The sequence below is a fragment of the Mesoplodon bidens genome (genome assembly GCF_964165515.1).
Source record: "Mesoplodon bidens genome assembly, chromosome: 1".
In the NCBI taxonomy this organism is placed as follows: Eukaryota; Metazoa; Chordata; class Mammalia; order Artiodactyla; family Ziphiidae; genus Mesoplodon; species Mesoplodon bidens.
In genome coordinates this window covers 54,520,632-54,538,217 of record NC_138176.1, presented here as the reverse complement: position 1 = coordinate 54,538,217, position 17,586 = coordinate 54,520,632, and the positions used below count along the sequence as shown (strand labels likewise).

The window sequence follows — 17,586 nt, the reverse complement described above, 5'->3', positions numbered from 1 at the left end:
AGAAATGGAGGACTAAAGGAGGCCTCCCTGCCCAGGTCCCACTCGGTTTCACTTCCTTCGGGTTGCTGGAACCCCACGTGCATCTGGGAATTATAGTTCTTAACTTTCAGCCTCTGCAGTGGAGGAAGACACATGAGGAGAAGGTAGGACATGCTGATCCACCATATTTCTCCCAGGAGCCATATTGTTCCATCCCATAAGCTCTTACTGCCCCTACACCACATGGGCCCAGCCCTTAATTCCCCCCTTTACCCCCACTCTGAACTCCTATCCCAGCCTCCATAATAGATTGGGGATTGGCAGTCAGAGGACTCAGTGAAAAACAAGAGGCAATTCCATAGGCACTGTAATAAGATGGCAGGTTTAGACATATAAGACCCAGGCACAGGATTGCAAAGAATGCGTTAGACCTGGAAAAAACATCTGGGGTCACAGTGGACCACAGTCAGCTAGATGTTCCCCAGGGGAAGGTGGTGGTACTTAGTGATGAAAGAGCTTGGCTCCAGACTGAGACCATCTCAGGCCATTTTTGATGGCCTCACTACTTACTAAAGGGCGACCATAGGCAAGTTGCTTAATCTCTCTGCCCTTCAGTTTTCCTATCTGCCAAATGGGGGTGATGATGATGATAATAAAACCTCCCTCAGTGGGCTGCTGTGGAGGTTAAATGATGCAGGATTAACAATAATAGCAAACACAGACAGTGCTTACCAGGCGCTGGGCTAAGTGTAACATACACTTTAATTCATTTAACTTCACACCAGCCTGGAGGTGGGTACTTTTTGTTATTTGCATCTCTCAGATATGGAAACTGAAATTCTAATCTAACAGTCTGGAGTCAGACTCTGAGCTCATGATGGCTCCAGGATGCTCCTCTCAGAACACATGCAGGACTCAGGGCAGACTGAGCACCACATCAGACTGAAATAATCCTTAGCTGTTATTACTTAGAAGAGCAGGTAGAGGAAGAGAGGTGAGCTTGGGAACTAACAACAATACCAAATTCCGTCAAATGGCAAAAAATGTCCCACCTGTGGGACTGGGGCCAGGGCACTGCGAGGCTGAGTGTGAAGTCGGTGTGTTATCTGTCACCGAATGTCCCCACCTCCTCCGATGTTGGGAGTGTGGGTGGGTGAAAAGGAGAAGCTCCAGCAGAAGTGGTTGGCTCTTTCTATTTCCTTAGGAGGAAGTCTCCCCACTTCCTCGATAAAAAGAGAATCTACTGGACGTCAGTGGGGCGTCCCCACAATTAGTGGGTGCCCAAAGGTGCAGGCTGGGGAAACAAGCAGGAGCCTAGGAGGAACCTGAGAGGGATGGGCAGTACCCTTTCTTCTCTTGCTGAAATCCACTGCCATGGCCGCCCCAAAAGAGCATCTTGTCACCCCTTCATCTCCTGGGTGGGAGCTGAGGTGAGCCTGGGCTCCTGGCTCCCAGCGGGGGGGGGGATACCAGGGTGTTCATTCCTAACCAGCTGTTTCTGCTTGGGGAAGACTCTGAGCCTGCAGCCCCCTTTCTATCCTAGACAAAGGAGCACGGTGAGCGTTAGAAAAGTAGTAAAGATATGCTAGAAACCAACTGAGACTTTCTCTTGTACAAACTATGTAAAATGCTAAAATGCCGCTTTGAATTAGGGAACTCTTTCAAATAAACATGTATTTTATTAAATTCATCAATGACTAAATAGCTTTGAAAAATAGTGGTAGAGAGATATGCAGAAAGTATTCACTCAGCCTTCAGATAATGAATGCTTGGTGAATCTATACATCAGAGGACAGGGACTTGGTCTTTGTCTGTTGCCAGGGGATAGAAAGTAGGAGGATCTGAGCCCCCAGGCCCCCTGACTTGCATACTCACCAGGCAGGACCAGCCACCTAATTTGTAAGACCCAGTGCAAAAGGAAAACACTGGGCCCTTATTAAAAATGTGTTAAAAAATGTGTTAAAAATTTCAACATAGTGACAATAGAGCATCAAAGCAAGTGCGGGGACCCTCTGGGTGTGGCATCCTGGGCAACTGCACAGGTCACATGCGCACGCAGCTGGCCTTGCAGCTAGGAGATTCTCCCCAAAGAGGAGCAGATCTTGGATGCCTGACAATGGCCCCTCCTCTGGGATGCCCTTTTTTCATCCTAAGAAGTTAGCGGAGCAGGGTGACAACAATTTCTTGTCGGGGAATCACAACACAGAAAACGCAGAGTGGGCTTCCCTAGTGGCGCAGTGGTTAAGAATACACCTGCCAATGCAGGGGACATGGGTGCGAGCCCTGGTCCTGGAAGATCCCACATGCTGTGGAGCAACTAAGCCCATGTGCCACAACTACTGAAGCCCACATGCCTAGAGCCCGTGCTCCACTACAAGAGAAGCCACCACAATGAGAAGCCTGAGCACCACAACGAAGACAACAGCAACTAGAGAAAAGTCCACGCGCAGCAACGAAGACTCAACGCAGCCAAAAAAAAAAAACAAAAAAAAAAACCTCAAAGAGTTTCCTATCGCCCCTCTGGCCTTCCTTCTTCCTATGAGCATCTGTGGAGCATTTTCTCAGTGTGTGGCACCCTGGGGAAGTCACGGTTGCAAACTTCAGATCATTCACAGTCTAGTGAGGGAGATAGTTTTACAAGCAAGCAATTAAGATCCAGTGTGATCCCTTACAAGGGAGGAGGGTGAGGGGCATTTTGGAGAAGGGCCCCTAGTTGGCCTGGGGGAGGCAAGAAGGGACCACTGATGGGTCCTTGCGAGGAGGGACTTTGTAGATCTGGGGAGCTGGGGTCCTGATGGCTTTTTAGAAAGTCACACTGGCACAGCGCGGAGGCTGGGTTTGTGGAAGGCCAGGCTGGTACTAGGGAGCCCAGTCATGGGACAGCTCGCTGCCCTGGGAGACGGCAATGGGTCCTGAACGACAGCGGAATACCTGGCTCTCCTCCTGGACAGGAGGGGGTGGAATGGAATCAGCTGGCTTTGGTGATTGGCAGTGGGTGGGTATTAAAGTTGAAAGAAAATCCTAAAAAGACTAATTGAGTCCTGACTTTGGGCAGATACACAGACACAGTAAGAAAGCCAGTTTGGAGGGAAAGATTATGCCTATTATTAGTAATTTTGCAAATCAGTAAAGCTATCGGGAGAGCAATATATCACTAAATGCCTTTCCGAACTTCACATCACACCTCTTCTTCCTCCCCATCAGGACCCCAGCCCCAAATCACCTCATTAACAAAAACACAGAAGAATCATCAACATCTTTTCGTAGAAATACACAGAATTGAAAAACTAGGGAGCGGAATGAAGTGAATAGATTGGTTATTCCATACCTCAGAAGCAATGAAAGCAACACAACTTGGGAAAAGGAAATTTCAGGTTTATAACTGTTTCTAGTTCTGTAATCAAGGGCAATCATCCTAATACAAATATGCTTTTTAAAAATAGAAATAATTTCCCTGGGTTTTTTTTTTTTCTGTTACTGTAGCTTTATTATTTCATCCCAAGTTTCTTCTGTAATGTAGAAATGAAAGAAGGCCTAGGAGGTACTCTGTTCTGTAAAGTCAGGGAACAGAACTGTTTTTAAAACAAAGTTGCATTAAATTGTGTCTTCCTATCTCCCTACATATAGTAGGATCAACACAGGCAACAGCAGAGATTTGCACTGCCTCTCCTCCTAATACTAGCCGAGAGGCCCTTTGAAATTGGAAGAGTTGGTTAGAACCCATCCTGAGTAGAAGTTTGAAGAGGAAGGAGTACCTCAAACCCCTGAAGTAGAATAATCTGGGCAAGAACCAGCCCTATATAATACAAAACTTAAAGAATAAGAACAAAGGCCATAGGAAAGCCATGGTGTAGCCATCTTGTGAGATCTTCTATTAGGTTAAAGGAGTATAAAATGAATCATCTGAATGTGGGACTTCCCTTTTAAATTTTCAATTTTAAAGCAATAGAAACTGATCACCCTACCCAGAGCCAAAACTATATTATGAAGGCCCTATCCTGAAATATTCAGCTTGTACCAGAATAACTCCTACAAGCAGCACATTCACTACAAATAACTACTTTATTAGCAGTCCCACATTGAATCTACTTACTTGAAGAGCTTCTGAAATGTTTAAGATTCCAGAACTATCTTGAATTGCTCTTAGCATTAAAAAAGAGTAGATGGTGAAGGGCTGGTAGCCCAGCAGGCCTACTCAATACCCCTTATCTAAAAAAACATTCTTATATAAGCTAATTCAGACACACAAACTTTACCTGCTTCTGATTTAAGAGTTTTCCTGACAGAGAAAAAAAAAAAAAAACCTGTGAGGAGACCCACTCCCTTTGCCACATAGCTCAGGCATATTTTTCCCCAACATTATTCAGACAGTGAGAGAAGTCAGGTCTCTCCAGTTTTAGTTCTCTTAGAGACAGAAGATTGGCCAATAGCAGTTAGTCCTGAGTCAACCCCAAGGCACTATGATGTCAAAGGTACTTCATACCTACACCCCCAAACCAAAGAATTCACATAGAGATTAATATACTCTAGAAGGAATAAACATTTCAGATCAGCTTGTGACTACTGACCTGTCTCATGTTTACACCATAAGAAAAGCCAATATAATAGCTGTTTTCCTGGAAGCCTTTTCCTGGCAGTCACAACAGGAAGAGGCCTGTGAAGAACCTCAGGGAGCAGTCCCCTCCATTAGGCTGCAGCACTTAAGGTTTATCACAGGAAAAAAACCAACGATTCAGTCTTTGGCATCCCCTACTCCATCCGCATTGATGGCAAACATAGCTTCAGCTTCAGGAAGACAAGGAGAGTCATAGATTTTGCAGATCCTGGTTTCCCCTCTTCCTTTTCTCAGGTACAGTCTTGTTGTTGAGGCATGAGCAATGATATTTCCTCCAATAGGTTTTTTAGGATCTGCAGCACACATGGCTGCTCCATCCACTTGGGCTACCACCTGGTTGGTGATTACCACTGCTACACCAAACTCATCAGCAAGTCACAGAAGCATCCACAGAAACCTGGCCAAGTGCATCTGCCTGGCGGAAAGCTCACCTCGACCCGAATACTCTGTCCTGTAGAGGGCGGTGGCACTGTCTACAGTTAGCAGTGCATACCTGGACTCTACCATCATGGCTGATGCTTGATAAAGGAGCTGGGTCTGGTGGTCTGTGTTGAACCCTCGAGCATATGCTACATTATCCAGGACATCACTGCCAGAGAGGACATATCTCTCAGCCACTACTAGCAGCCATTCTGGCCTAAAGGTACCCTCGGTGTCAATGTACACGGCCTTTCCTTCACCTCCACCTCGGTCAATGGGAAGCTGGCATGTTACAGCCAACGTATGACAGATCTGGGTCTTCCCAGTTCGGAATTCTCTGAACATCTCTGTGATGGATCCAGTCTCAATTCCTCCTTGAAGTAGTTTGTCAAGCTCTTTGGAGCCGGTAGTAATCTATATGATCTCAGACCACCTTTGGTGGAACCCAGTTGCAGTGGTGATACCCATTGGAACTAATTTAGCTGCCTCAGTCAGAATTTAATCAGCTTTGGCTTCACTAATCCCCTTAGTATTTATTAGCTCCTTCTTTGGTGCATAGGCAACAGCCTCCACAGTATGGAATCCAGCTTCTTCCAATTTCTTCACATCATTGGCATGTATGCCGCATTGCTCTAATTGAGAAATAGGTTGTGGACCAAAGCTCTCTTCTTCCACTGAAGTATCTGCATTTGCTTCAAGCTGCAGCTGCATAGCCCTTACTTAATGTTCAATACTGCGCCCCACTTCTCTACGCCCTTGCTCCGGCCTTCTGCACGAAACCCAGACGAGTTTCAGCTCCTAACTGCGCTCCTGGGGTGCGTCTCAGCTCTCTTCAGGCCTCGGTCTCAGGCAGCAGCACCCACTCCGTCTGCCACCTTCGGAAATCCCCTCCCTGGCTTTTATCGTCAGACTATTTAGTAATTTATTTATTTGTACCTTTAACAGACTGTAATAGATGAACTCAGGTACTTAGTTAAAAGGGATGGGGGTGGGGAGGGGGAAGGAGGATCATTGTCAAGTTCAGCCAAGTCTTGAAATAAAATTTAGGGGCTTCCCTGGTGGCGCAGTGGTTGAGAGTCCGCCTGCCGATGCAGGGGACACGGGTTCGTGCCCTGGTCCGGGAAGATTCCACGTGCGGAGCGGCCGGGCCCGTGAGCCATGGCCGCTGAGTCTGCGCATCCGGAGCCTGTGCTCCGCAACGGGAGAGGCCACAACAGTGAGAGGCCCGCGTACTGCAAAAAAAAAAAAAAAAAAAAAAAAAAAAAAAATTTAAAGTAAAAGTACCCTTAATGGGTTAGTTGCTTAAGAGTCACCGTGTGTGCACAACATGCATCCTTGAAATAATTAGCAGGAGGAAAAGACTGGTGGCAGCCCATAAGATTCCCCTTATTTAGAAAGCATTTGGGGCAGACTCTATAATGCAGTCTTAAAAGAATTGCTAATCAGATTCTGATTTGGGGAGCTGTAAGGATGTGGAAGCTCAGCCCAGTCACCTGAGCAGTCATTAGCATTAAGCTACACTGAGTCCCTTTCTCACTTCACACTTTATAGACCCCTTAGTTCCAGCTCAGCAGTCATGGAGGGAAACTATTCAGGTATTCATATATGCCAAATCACACCGGGTACTCTCAGGGGAAAAATAGTCCTTTGATAGAACTTGGTGAGTGAATTCTTGTCTGTTGAAATACACACCAATTTTCAAATTAACCCAGAGTTGGTCTTAAAGCAAGTCCTTTGCTTTCCTTCCATGTTGTGATGAGGACTCTGACACCTTGGGTTGCTACCTCTAAACCATGTGCTTTCTTTGGCATGGCTTCGGGGGATGGCATGGGCACTGCAAGGGCTGAGACAGCTCATCTCATAGCTTCTGAGCTCTCTTTCATGGTTTTCGTGGATGGGTGCTGCTGTGGCACTTGGCAGGGGGAGATCAAGAGAGAGATTTTTCTACTGACCTGTTACGTGATGCACAACACACTTTTCATATAAGTGCTTCCACCTGCAAGTCTGGGCCGCTGGGGAGGGTGCATTGCGCAATGAGGCCTGATGATACAGCTCCTCCCTTCTCTCTGCTTTACACATATTGGCTTCTGTCAGAGGCCAGGTGTCTAGTGGCACATGCGTGCCCTTTGGCCGAAGGATCTGAGTTGGCTTAAGAGAATTTGTATGTGGGAATGGCTGTTCTTTCTTACAGGAACTCATTTCTGTATGCTTTGAACCAACCAAAGCAGACTTCTCTGTAGGACAATATTCGATTAGGAATGTTTCCATCTCATGAACGGGACCATGCTCTAGGGAATGAAGAATGACCAACTTGACTTGGGTTCTAAAGAATTAATCAAGCATCTTCTTAAATGGGATTACACACATTCCTGAGGCATGTGAAGCGAGACAGGAATCTGCTCCAACATTCTTGCTGGAAGCAGGCGGAAGCTTTTTAACCAGCCTTTAAAAGAAGATGCCAGATGCCCAGATGGGAAAGAAGTAACTTTCCTGGGAGGGTTGGCAGGCAGAGGACATGAATAGAGTCACAGATTGTACTTTGGAGCCAGAGTGAGATGGTTGCTGGCTCTGGAGGGATTGTTGAGAGGCTTCTTGTCAAAGTGTCAAGCTTTGTGTCCAAGTGTCAGGCCATGAGAAGTCTCTGCCCAAGGTAATTTCTGGATGACTGAGGGTAGAGCCAATCAGGGCTAAACCAGCTTCAAACCTTCTGCTGAATTAGTGATAGTCATTGTTTCGTTATCAACTCCTGGGTGTGTGGGAGGCAGAGCCTTGGTTGCTAAACAAAGGGGGATAAAACAACCTGCTCTACTGAGAACTGGTGACCTGTCGCTGATTCTGGGTCCTTCATACTTGGACAGCCTTCAGGTTAACTGCAGAATGTGTTCATCCAAGCACTGCAAAAACTTCCTTCGCGAAAGCAGGACTCTTGAGTTTCCTCAAATGCCTCTTCAACAAAAGAATGTGTTTGTTTTGTTTTCTTCTCCCCACCTCAGGGAAGCCAGTCAGTGGCTCCCCAGTCTTCCAGCTGGGGAGGGGCATCTCTGAGAGCCAAGAGAGTGGGATGTGAATGCAGGAAGGGGAGATGGGAATGACTCCCAATGTCCCTCCTTGGTGAGGCCTTTCATGGCTGTCCCCACCCCAGGCATTGTCTACCCCATCATTTTGATACATCATTCTGATCTATGTCCATATATATTATAGCACTTATTTTTTATCTAAAGTTATCCTGTTCATTTAAGTATTTCCTAGTCTAAGGTCTCTTCCCCACTTAGAATGTAAACTCAAGTGGAACAAGGATCCTATCTGTCTTGTTCACCCCTCTGTCCTTCTGCACTAGACAGTTCCTGGTCTATGGCAGGTGCTCATAAATATTTCTTAAATGAATGTATGTATGCACTGGGTGTGAACATTCTACAGAGCCTCATACTTTAAAAAAATTTAGACATTTGGATTAGAAATTTTACTAAGGTGAATTATTTGGTTTCATGCTTTCCATGTACAGAAGATACCAGAAAACTAAACCTACTCTAAATGACCTGGAGCATCACCATCAATGTTGGTTAGTATACTGGACTATCATCCAGACCTGTTGAATGCATGATTTTGTTTGTTTGCTTTGCATCAACACAAACTGTTGTGATTGTTGAAGTTTTGGCACTGCCTTTAATGACTTTTCTCTCTTCATTTTGGCCAATCAGCTCTTCTTTCTATCACGGAAGCACCTACAACAACTGTTCTTCTACTAGTCATTTGCAATTTTGATGAAACAATAGTTGAGCTTGAGAGACATGAATAGAAAATACAAGTAAATAGGTCCTGCCTAGGAAGGAAGAGAATCTCTTGGCTATAGATGCGAGTATTAAGACATCCTTGGTGGCATTTACTGAACTTAATTCAATTTTTTTTCTGCCTCTAGTTCATGACTGCAAACAACAGAAACTGATGTTGGTTATTGCAAGAAAATAATGGACTTTCTGAAGTCCTGAGGGAGAGCTCATAGAAAAGGATTCTATGTCACCAAAGAGCTTACAGTCTACATGAGGAAATCATACAAAACTAGTTTGAGGCAATGTATTAGTCAGGGTTCTCCAGAGAAACAGAACCAATAAACTAGCCAGCTACCTATCCTCTATCTATGTATCTATCTATGTATCTATCTATGTACCTATCTATGTACCTATCTATCTATCTATCCATCCATCCATCTATCATCTAACAACATGAGAGGAGATTTATAATAGGAATTGTGACTACGAAGGTGGAGAGGACCCAGGATCTGCCATCTGTAAGCTGGAAAACAGCAGGAAAGCTGTTGGTGTAATTCAGTCCAAGTTTAAAGGCCTGAGAAACAGAAGTGCCAATGTCTGAGGGCAGAAGATGGATGTCTCAGTACAAACATGAGAGCAAATTCACCCTTCCTCCACCTTTTTGTTCTTTTTTAAAAAAATAGATACATATTAAAAATTCGGTTTTTTTATTTTTTATTTTTGGCTGCGTTGGTTCTTCGTTGCTGAGCTCAGGCTTTCCCTAGCGGCGGTGGGCGGGGGTTACTCTTCGTTGCGGTGCGCAGGCTTCTCATTGCATTGGCTTCTCCTGCTGCGGAGCACGGGCTCTAGGCGCAGGGCTTCAGTAGTTGTGGCACGTGGGCTCGGTACCTCCCCCTTTTTGTTCTATTCAAGCCCTCATTGGACTGGATGATGCCCACTCGCATTGGTGAAGGTGATCCTCTGTACTCAGTCTACTTGTTCAAAGGCTAATTATCTCCTAGAGACATCCTCACGTACATACCCAGAAATAATGTTTCACCAGTTATCTGAGCATCCCTTAGTCCAGTTAAGCTGACACATAAAATTAACTATCACAGGCAATAATAGAAGAGGCATCATAATGTCTTTCCTTTTGAGTCTCCAAATTAATTATATAGACTCCAAACAAGCCAGGAATTCTGAGGAAGGAGGGATCCCTGTACACTAAGGAGATCACATTAAGCTTTAAAGAAGAGGTATGATGGGATTTGGAGCCCAAGGTGGGGGGGTTATAATTTATCTAAGTAGAGAGGAGTGTGTGTGAGGGAGGGTGATCAAGCCTCAGGGAACAGCACAAGCAAAAGAATGGGAACAGACCCTGTGCAACATTTAGGGGTAAGTAAGTAAACCAGTCTCTCTGGTGTGGAAATTTCCAGAAAGGGAGCAGTGGGAGGCAAGCTGGAAAGGGAGGTCAGGTTGAATTAGATGGGGCCACACATGCTATGCTAAAACTTGGGGTGACATCCACAGCTGAGCAATTGACCTAGTAGGACAGAGCAGAAACCGGTCAACAGTGTTTAATCAATACCTACAGTATCTTCCATTGATAGTGAATTTCTCACCCTGGCCTTGAAGGTGTGACTTGCCTTCATTATCTCCCAAATAGAAAGTGGCCACAGGCAGGTCTGCTGTTATCTCTTCCCCAGAATGCCATAATCTTGTTTTGAAACCTCTTCCCCAATTTAGAATGTGCTTAAATTCTAAATCCCAGACAAAGTGAACTTGACCTTGAGGAGCAGGAGTTTTTGTCCTTGAATGCAGGCCAGTCACTCCCCATAATAACAATTGTAATGGCTGAACTTTGTTGAATACTGGTTATGTGCCAGCTACTCTTCTAATAGCTGAAGCATGTTTATTTAATCTTCTTTTATATTATTATATTTCCTGGTTTGCACAGGGAGGCCGCAGCTAGTCATTAGCAGACATTGGGAATCCAACGTCAAATCCTGTCACAAATTCCAAACTTTTAATTACTGGGGCTGAGGCCCCAGAGTGCTTGAGGGTTATAGGGGGTAACTGGACTGCCCCCTGGAAGTGGCAAAAGGGGGAAGGGGTAGCCAGTTTTACTCCTTCACAGGGCCCGGCACTTGATGGAATTCTATGAATTGCTTTGCAAATGCTAATCAAGTTCTCTTCAGAGAAGGATATAGATTTCTTGTTTTTTTTCAGAGGTTCTTCATTGGATGGATGGATGGATGGATGGATGGATGGATGGATGGACGGACGGACGAAAGGATGATAAATGATAGATAGTTGGGACGAGGGGCCCATTTCAGGTTATAGGGCAGCTCACCTAATGTCTCAAGAAAACACCATGGTCTCACTGAATAACAAATGCCTTCCCCATAACAGTATTTTTTAAAAAGACAATATAGACCAGGGAAGTAGAGAAAATCAATAACTGGTCCTTCATTCCAACTAATTCTTAGTGGCAGGCACTTTGGGTTTGAATATTCATCCTTTAATATGTTGAATCTTGACTCAAAAATGCACATGCATCACTCAAAGGAAAAGTTTTCAGTGCTTTTTCACTGTACAAGGTGCTGGAGATACAGTAATGAATAGGACAGATGTGGTTCCTGTCTTCTAGGATATTTCTGCAGTTAAATAAGCTATTTTATGAGAAAATACTTAGCACAATGCCTGGAAGCTAATATATGCTCAATCAGTGTTGGTGGAATGGAAAAGAGAGAGAATGAATGAATGATAATAATAAAACTAGCCACTTCTATGAAATCACCTCATTCAGTGTTTTCCAATCTTTTGTCATTGCATACCATCATCATGACTTTTACCTTATATACAAACTACATTACTATTATTTGTTGAATATTCATTCTTAAAGTCTAATCACTTAGCTTTTGCCTTAAAAAATTTATTTGAAATGAAAACACCCTATAACTACTACAAATGGAAAGTTATTGTAACTTGCTATTAAATACAAGTAACTCTTCAAATACATATAACAGAAAAAATAAAACAGTGACGTTATTCAATTCTAGCCAGATATTTCTCCTTGGCGATGGTTCTGAGCCTGAGGCCTTTTTTATATGAGAGAGATTAGCAAGTGTTAGACAGGTGTTAAAGACATGCTAGTACCCAGCTGAGACTTGATCTAGTACAAAATATATACAATAACAAAATGCCACTTAGAATCAAGGAGCTCTTTCAATGAATGTGGATTTTATTAAATGCAACCTATGACCTCAAAGCTTCGAAAAATAGCAGTAGAAAGTTACGTTGAAAGTACGCACATAGCCCTTAGAAAATAAAGGCTTGGTGGATATATGCATTAGAAAACAGGGACTTGGCCTCATTTGCAGCTATTAAGTTTTCTAGGGCTGCCAAACAGCACCACAGGTTGGGTGGCTTAAATAATGGACCTTTATGTTCTCACAATTCTAGGGGCTGAAGGTCTGAGATCAAGATGTCAGCAGGTTGGTTTCTTCTGAGGCCTCTCTCCTTGGCTTATAGATGACCATTTTCTACCTGTGTCTGTCTTTACATGGTCTCCCCTCTGTGTCTGTCTGTGTCCAAACTTCCTCTTCATATAAGCACTGCAGTTATATTGGATTAAGATCAACCCTAATGACCTCATTTTTACTCAATTACCTCTTAAAAAATCCTATCTCCAAATACAGTCACTTTGTAAGCTGCTGGGGGTTAGGACTTCGGTATGTGAATTTTGGGAGGAAACAATTCAGCCCCAAACAAGATGTATCCTTCCTAGCATCTAGAACGTGCTTGGCACATAGTAGATGCTCAGTAAATGTTTGTTGAATGGGGATTGAGTGGATGACCCTGTAGCTCCTGGGAGTCTATGGTATCAGAAGATTCTACCGGATTAATATTGTTTAATCTTTTCAGGATTTTTTTTCCTGATTGCCTGTGAGTAGTTACTAGCTTGATGTCCATAAAGAAAGCTATTCCCAGTGAGTCCACAGCGGTAGAGAGGACCTGCTCTTGCCCACTCATTTCATTTATTCCCTCATTCATTCATTCATTCAATACGTGTATATCTAGAAGCAATGACTAATTGGTCCTGAATTCTTTCTCTGTCTTCATTCCCTTGGTTCCACCTCTGATTATGTCATAAGTCTTGATCCACATCCAATACCCAGGAATCCCCGACAGATATCTACTCATCTGCTGACCTAGATCTGGCCAAAGCCTTTCAAATTCCAGGGGGCTCCACACCTGTCCACCCCTGGCTGCACATTAGAATCACCAGGAAAACGTAAAAAAATTTTTTCCATTGCCCAGCTTCAGCCCAGACGGATTGAATTGGAGTCTCTGCAGGAAGGGCCTAAGCATCAGTATTTTGTCAACCTTCCCACATCAATCCACTGTACAGCAAGGACTAAGAAGCAAGGGGCTCCATGCCCCTTCGTAGAACAATCAGATCATGTGATTGTGAATTCCAGAGGTCCCTACACTCTTCAGTTTCCTAAAGATGTTGCCTTCCTACTTTGACCATACTTATTAACTGTTATTTTCCTACATGAAGACACACTTGTCTATCCATTCAACCAAGACTCATTGAGCACTAATGTAGAAGCTATTGGGAGAAAAACACAAACATGACATGGTCTTTCCTGCTTTTTTTTTTTTTTTTTTTAAGCTTACAGCCTTGTAGGAAAACCAGAAGTATGAGTATTTGCTGAATATAATAGTGCTATTCATTCATGTATTCATTCATTCATCAACTATTTTTGAGTGTCTATTATGTACCAGGCTTGGGGATACAGAGGTGAGCAAGACAGCCAGTGCCCATCCCCATGGGGTTGACAGTCTGGCAGGTAAGAGAGGAGTTAAACAATAATAAGGTGTGGTGTATGTTATACAGAGAACAAGGTATCCTACGAACACACAGCAAGGGACTTACCCTGGTTTAGGGGAGAGGGAACATTTCCTTGAGGAACTAATATTTAAGCTGAGATCTCAAAAATGAAAACGAATCAACCAGACAAGTGCAAGCCTCATAAGAGCAAATATCATGTTTATCTTATTGAACTCCCAGTGCCTGGCTCATGGCAAGGGCCCAGTAAATCTTTGTTGAATTAATAAGTAAGTGAATGAATGGTGAAAAACCCAGGGGAAAGTTTAGCATGTCTGAAGCAGGAAGTGTTGGAGTGAAAAATCTCAAGGTTTACAGCTGGAGGGGTAGGCAGGGGCTCGATCAGGAAGTCCCATAAACCATAAGAAGAGGTTTGAACTTTATCTTGGGGTCAAGGGGAAGCCACTAAAAATTAGGCAGAGCAACAAAAGGCTTGATCTGTGTTTTAAAAGCATCACTTCGGCTGCAATGTAAGATGGGATCAGAGGCGGGCAGGAGGTTGGCGAGCAGCAGTTGTGTGATGGGGCAGGAGTGATGGCCGTCTGCTTTAGGGAGTGGAGAGCTGAGGATTATCCAGGCAGAATGCATTGAGTCTAGAGGTGGATTGAATGGATTTGGGGTGAGAGAGAAAGCGAGGCGAGCCCTGGGCAGATGGTTTAGGAAGCTTACGGTTGGCGACAACATTCAGTGAAGCAGGAAGCTCTGGAAGCAGAGCAGGCTCGGGGTAAAGATGCAATGTTTCTCGTCAGCCATGAGCTGTGCTGAATTTGGGCGGCCCTTGGGCCATCGAAGCGGAAATGCCCAACAGGCAGCTGGTGGCTGTGCTGGGCGCTCAGGAGAGGCCTGAGCCAGGGGACATAGAGGGGACAGTTGAAGCCATGGGAGTGGTGAGGTCACTGGAAGGATTGTGTAAAGGGAGAGGGGGACAGACTGAGTTATTTCACATTTTGCAACAGCCTTGGCCACAGTCAATTAGTTATTGTTCTGATGGAGGCCTGCACAGCCCCACCCTCATACGTGGGATGCTACCTAAATCATAAACTGACTTTTCAGACTTGTTAAATCCTTTGACTAACACACATAATAGCTACCAGTTACCAGACAACAAAACATGTATGAGGCACGCTGGCTTTTGTTAGCTGTGTGGCTTCAGGGAAATCACTTAGCCTCTCTGATTCTCAGTTTCCTAACCTTTAAAATGAGGCTAAAAGCATTTACTTCCTAGGGTTGTTGTGAATGAGTTCTATATGTAGTCTCTTTGGACAGTTAATGGAACATCCTAAGCACTTATCTAAAAGTTATTCTTTTAGTACTTTATTATTGTTGCTATTTTATTCTTCCAATTTCTCTGCACATTAGGAATCAGTAACATCATTTTCAGAATGAGGAAACAGAGGCTCAGAGAGGTAAAACAACTTGTCCAGGAGCTACCCTAACCTATAAGGACTCTTGGTCATAGGAAATGGAAATCCACGCCAGCTCACTGAAGTGGGGTGTATACCCGATGTCTCACGGAACCCAAGCACATGTTTTAACTGCAAATATCAATCAGGACTTCTTACTTGTAAACAAGAGAATGCAGCTCTGGTTTTGCAAAAATGAAAGGAAATTTAAAGGAAGAGTGATGGGGGCACACAGAGCTTATGGCTGACTGCAGTTGGGGACAAAGCCCAAGGCTGCCTGGAAAGACAAAAGCAGGAGGCCCAGCAGGGATAGCCTGGACAGGCAGCCACCATCCAGTCCACTAGGGTGAACGGTCCCTGTCAGCCACTTGCCACTGTGTTTGTTCAGCTCAGGACATACGATTGTACATGGCGGTCCCTGGGGTGGGAAGAAGGATCTGGCTTCTCAACCAACACAGTGAGGCAGTGCCTGGAATGACCTGTCCCTGCAAAGTGACACAGTGGAGAGAGGCCACTCCTCCCGTGGGCATAATTTGGAAAGTGATGGGCGCTGGATACTGAAAACACAAAAACCTGCTCTTTGCCAGCTCTTGAGCATGAACTGACCAGAGACAGGATTGCCCACGGGACTGTCTCCAACTCCCATTTTGAGCCCTCTTTATATTTCTGCTTCATTCATTTCTCACTGCCCCTGAAAACTGACTTTCTCTGCATCCTAGGTAGAAAATGGCTGTCCACAGCCTCAGGATTTCTTGACTGGTCCAGCTACAGCTGGACTGAATCTCTTAGCACGATTTCAATTTTCCAGGCAAGGAACTGATTGGTCCAGCTCAAGTCAGTTGTCTACTTTGCTCCAATCAGTTGAGGCCAGAGGGGCGGAGACAGTCTGAACACTCCCAATGTGGATTTGGGGAGGGGAGCACTTTGCAGGACAGGCTTGGGGACTTTCCCTAGGATATGGGTCCCTGTCTGTGGAATTTGTAAGTCCCTGCCTGTATTAAGCTGCCTTCAATAGTAGTGCAATACTTTGCCGTCTCCAGGCCCACCTTGGGGGGCTGGCCTAGCCTGGGGTCATCCGCAGTACCGACAGTCTTCAGACACCCTCGCAGCTCAGCAGGACAGAGATGGCAAGACATTTGTCCTGTGAGGCCAGAGGCAGAAGTGACTGCCTCATTGGTTAAGGCAGCCCCGGAGATGTTGGAGGAGGGTGGGGGGAGGGGGCCGGAGCATGTGCAGAATTTGGGACTGTGTGCTCTGTGGGAAGACGTACAAAAGGAATGAAGGCCCCGTTCCCTGCGTTGGGGAGCCGTGCCCCGGAACACAGCCAGGTAGCTAGGACTCCAGCTCTTGGGGTCCGAGACGGTGAATCCAGGGAGGGAGGAGACAGTCAGAGGACAAGCCAAGAATGAGGTGTGAGAACCCAGGAGGGGACTGAGGGACATCAGCCCAACTCCCCTACCACAGACTCAGAGGTTCAGGAATATGAAGCCTTACCCTGTGCCATGGGTTGGTAACAGAGCCCAGACCTTCCCTTAGGTCTCTGGATTCTTTGCCTGGGACACTCCTCAGCTCATAACACCATCTCCTGTGTTTTAGTTTAGAAAAATCCTTTATTCTGAGTTTCTCACCCAACCAAAAGGAAGGATGTGATCTTCCCTCAGAAGGGCTGTGGGTCTGGTGTCACCTTGGATTCTATAGTTAATCCCAAATGTGAGCTATTGGCTGCGGGGTTCCTTTTTTCCCCTCCAATGAACCGAGAGAGTGGTCAGGCCAGTTACAGCTCGTCTGCATTCTTCGGGAGCTGTCCTGTGAAGCTTGTTCTTGAGTCTGGATCATTTGGGGCCCTGAGGAAAACCTAGGCCCCATGTCGCTCGGGGTCTGTCTGTCTGAGATTAACAGAAACTCATATATCCGGGGAATCTGGAATGCGGCCCAAGGGGTGAATTAACCCGAGAGAGGATGGCTCCCCTTGCCAGCCAGGGAAGACTATTCTGGGGGGCCCACTAGAGATTCTACTGAAACCGAACTTGTTTAGGGGCTAATCCACTCTGGGATTCTCCTGAAGATAATTCGTAAGTCTCTCTTTGCTTTTTGAACTTTAATATTAGCATTTATTTTGGAATAGGTAGTAATGATATTCAGATGGCTCAAAGTTCAGAAGTGCAAAAGGGTAAGCAGTACAATGTTTCCCTTTTCCCCAGGCAGCCAGCTCCATCACGGAAAAGCAGCCAGCAGTAATGGGTAATTTGCATCCTCTAGGGGAGAACCTGCCTGATGAACACTAGTTGTTGGTGGTGTCAGGAATTTTCTGTAAGACAGTATGAGCTGGGGTTCATTCCTCCTGAATCCTAGCTGCTCTGGGCACCTCCCAGAGCTGCCAAGGGGCAGTGGGACAAAGATCAGCTCCTAGGGCAGGTGTGGAATCCCTAATCTGTCTCTCGCTCCTTGTGGGATCTCATCCAAGTCCTGGTCTTGCACTGATTGACCCCGTCTAAAAGATCTGGGAGCAATGAAAGAACCTCCTTT

General features: G+C 45.2%; 1 pseudogene across 1 annotated transcript; it reads right to left on the bottom strand.

Annotated features, from left to right (window-relative positions):
• Positions 1 to 4,022: 4,022 nt before the first annotated feature.
• Positions 4,023 to 5,871, bottom strand: LOC308622119 (DNA repair protein RAD51 homolog 1-like; annotated as a pseudogene). Its single transcript has one exon. The product of its transcript is annotated as a DNA repair protein RAD51 homolog 1-like (transcript).
• Between the last annotated feature and the right edge of the window lie 11,715 nt (positions 5,872 to 17,586).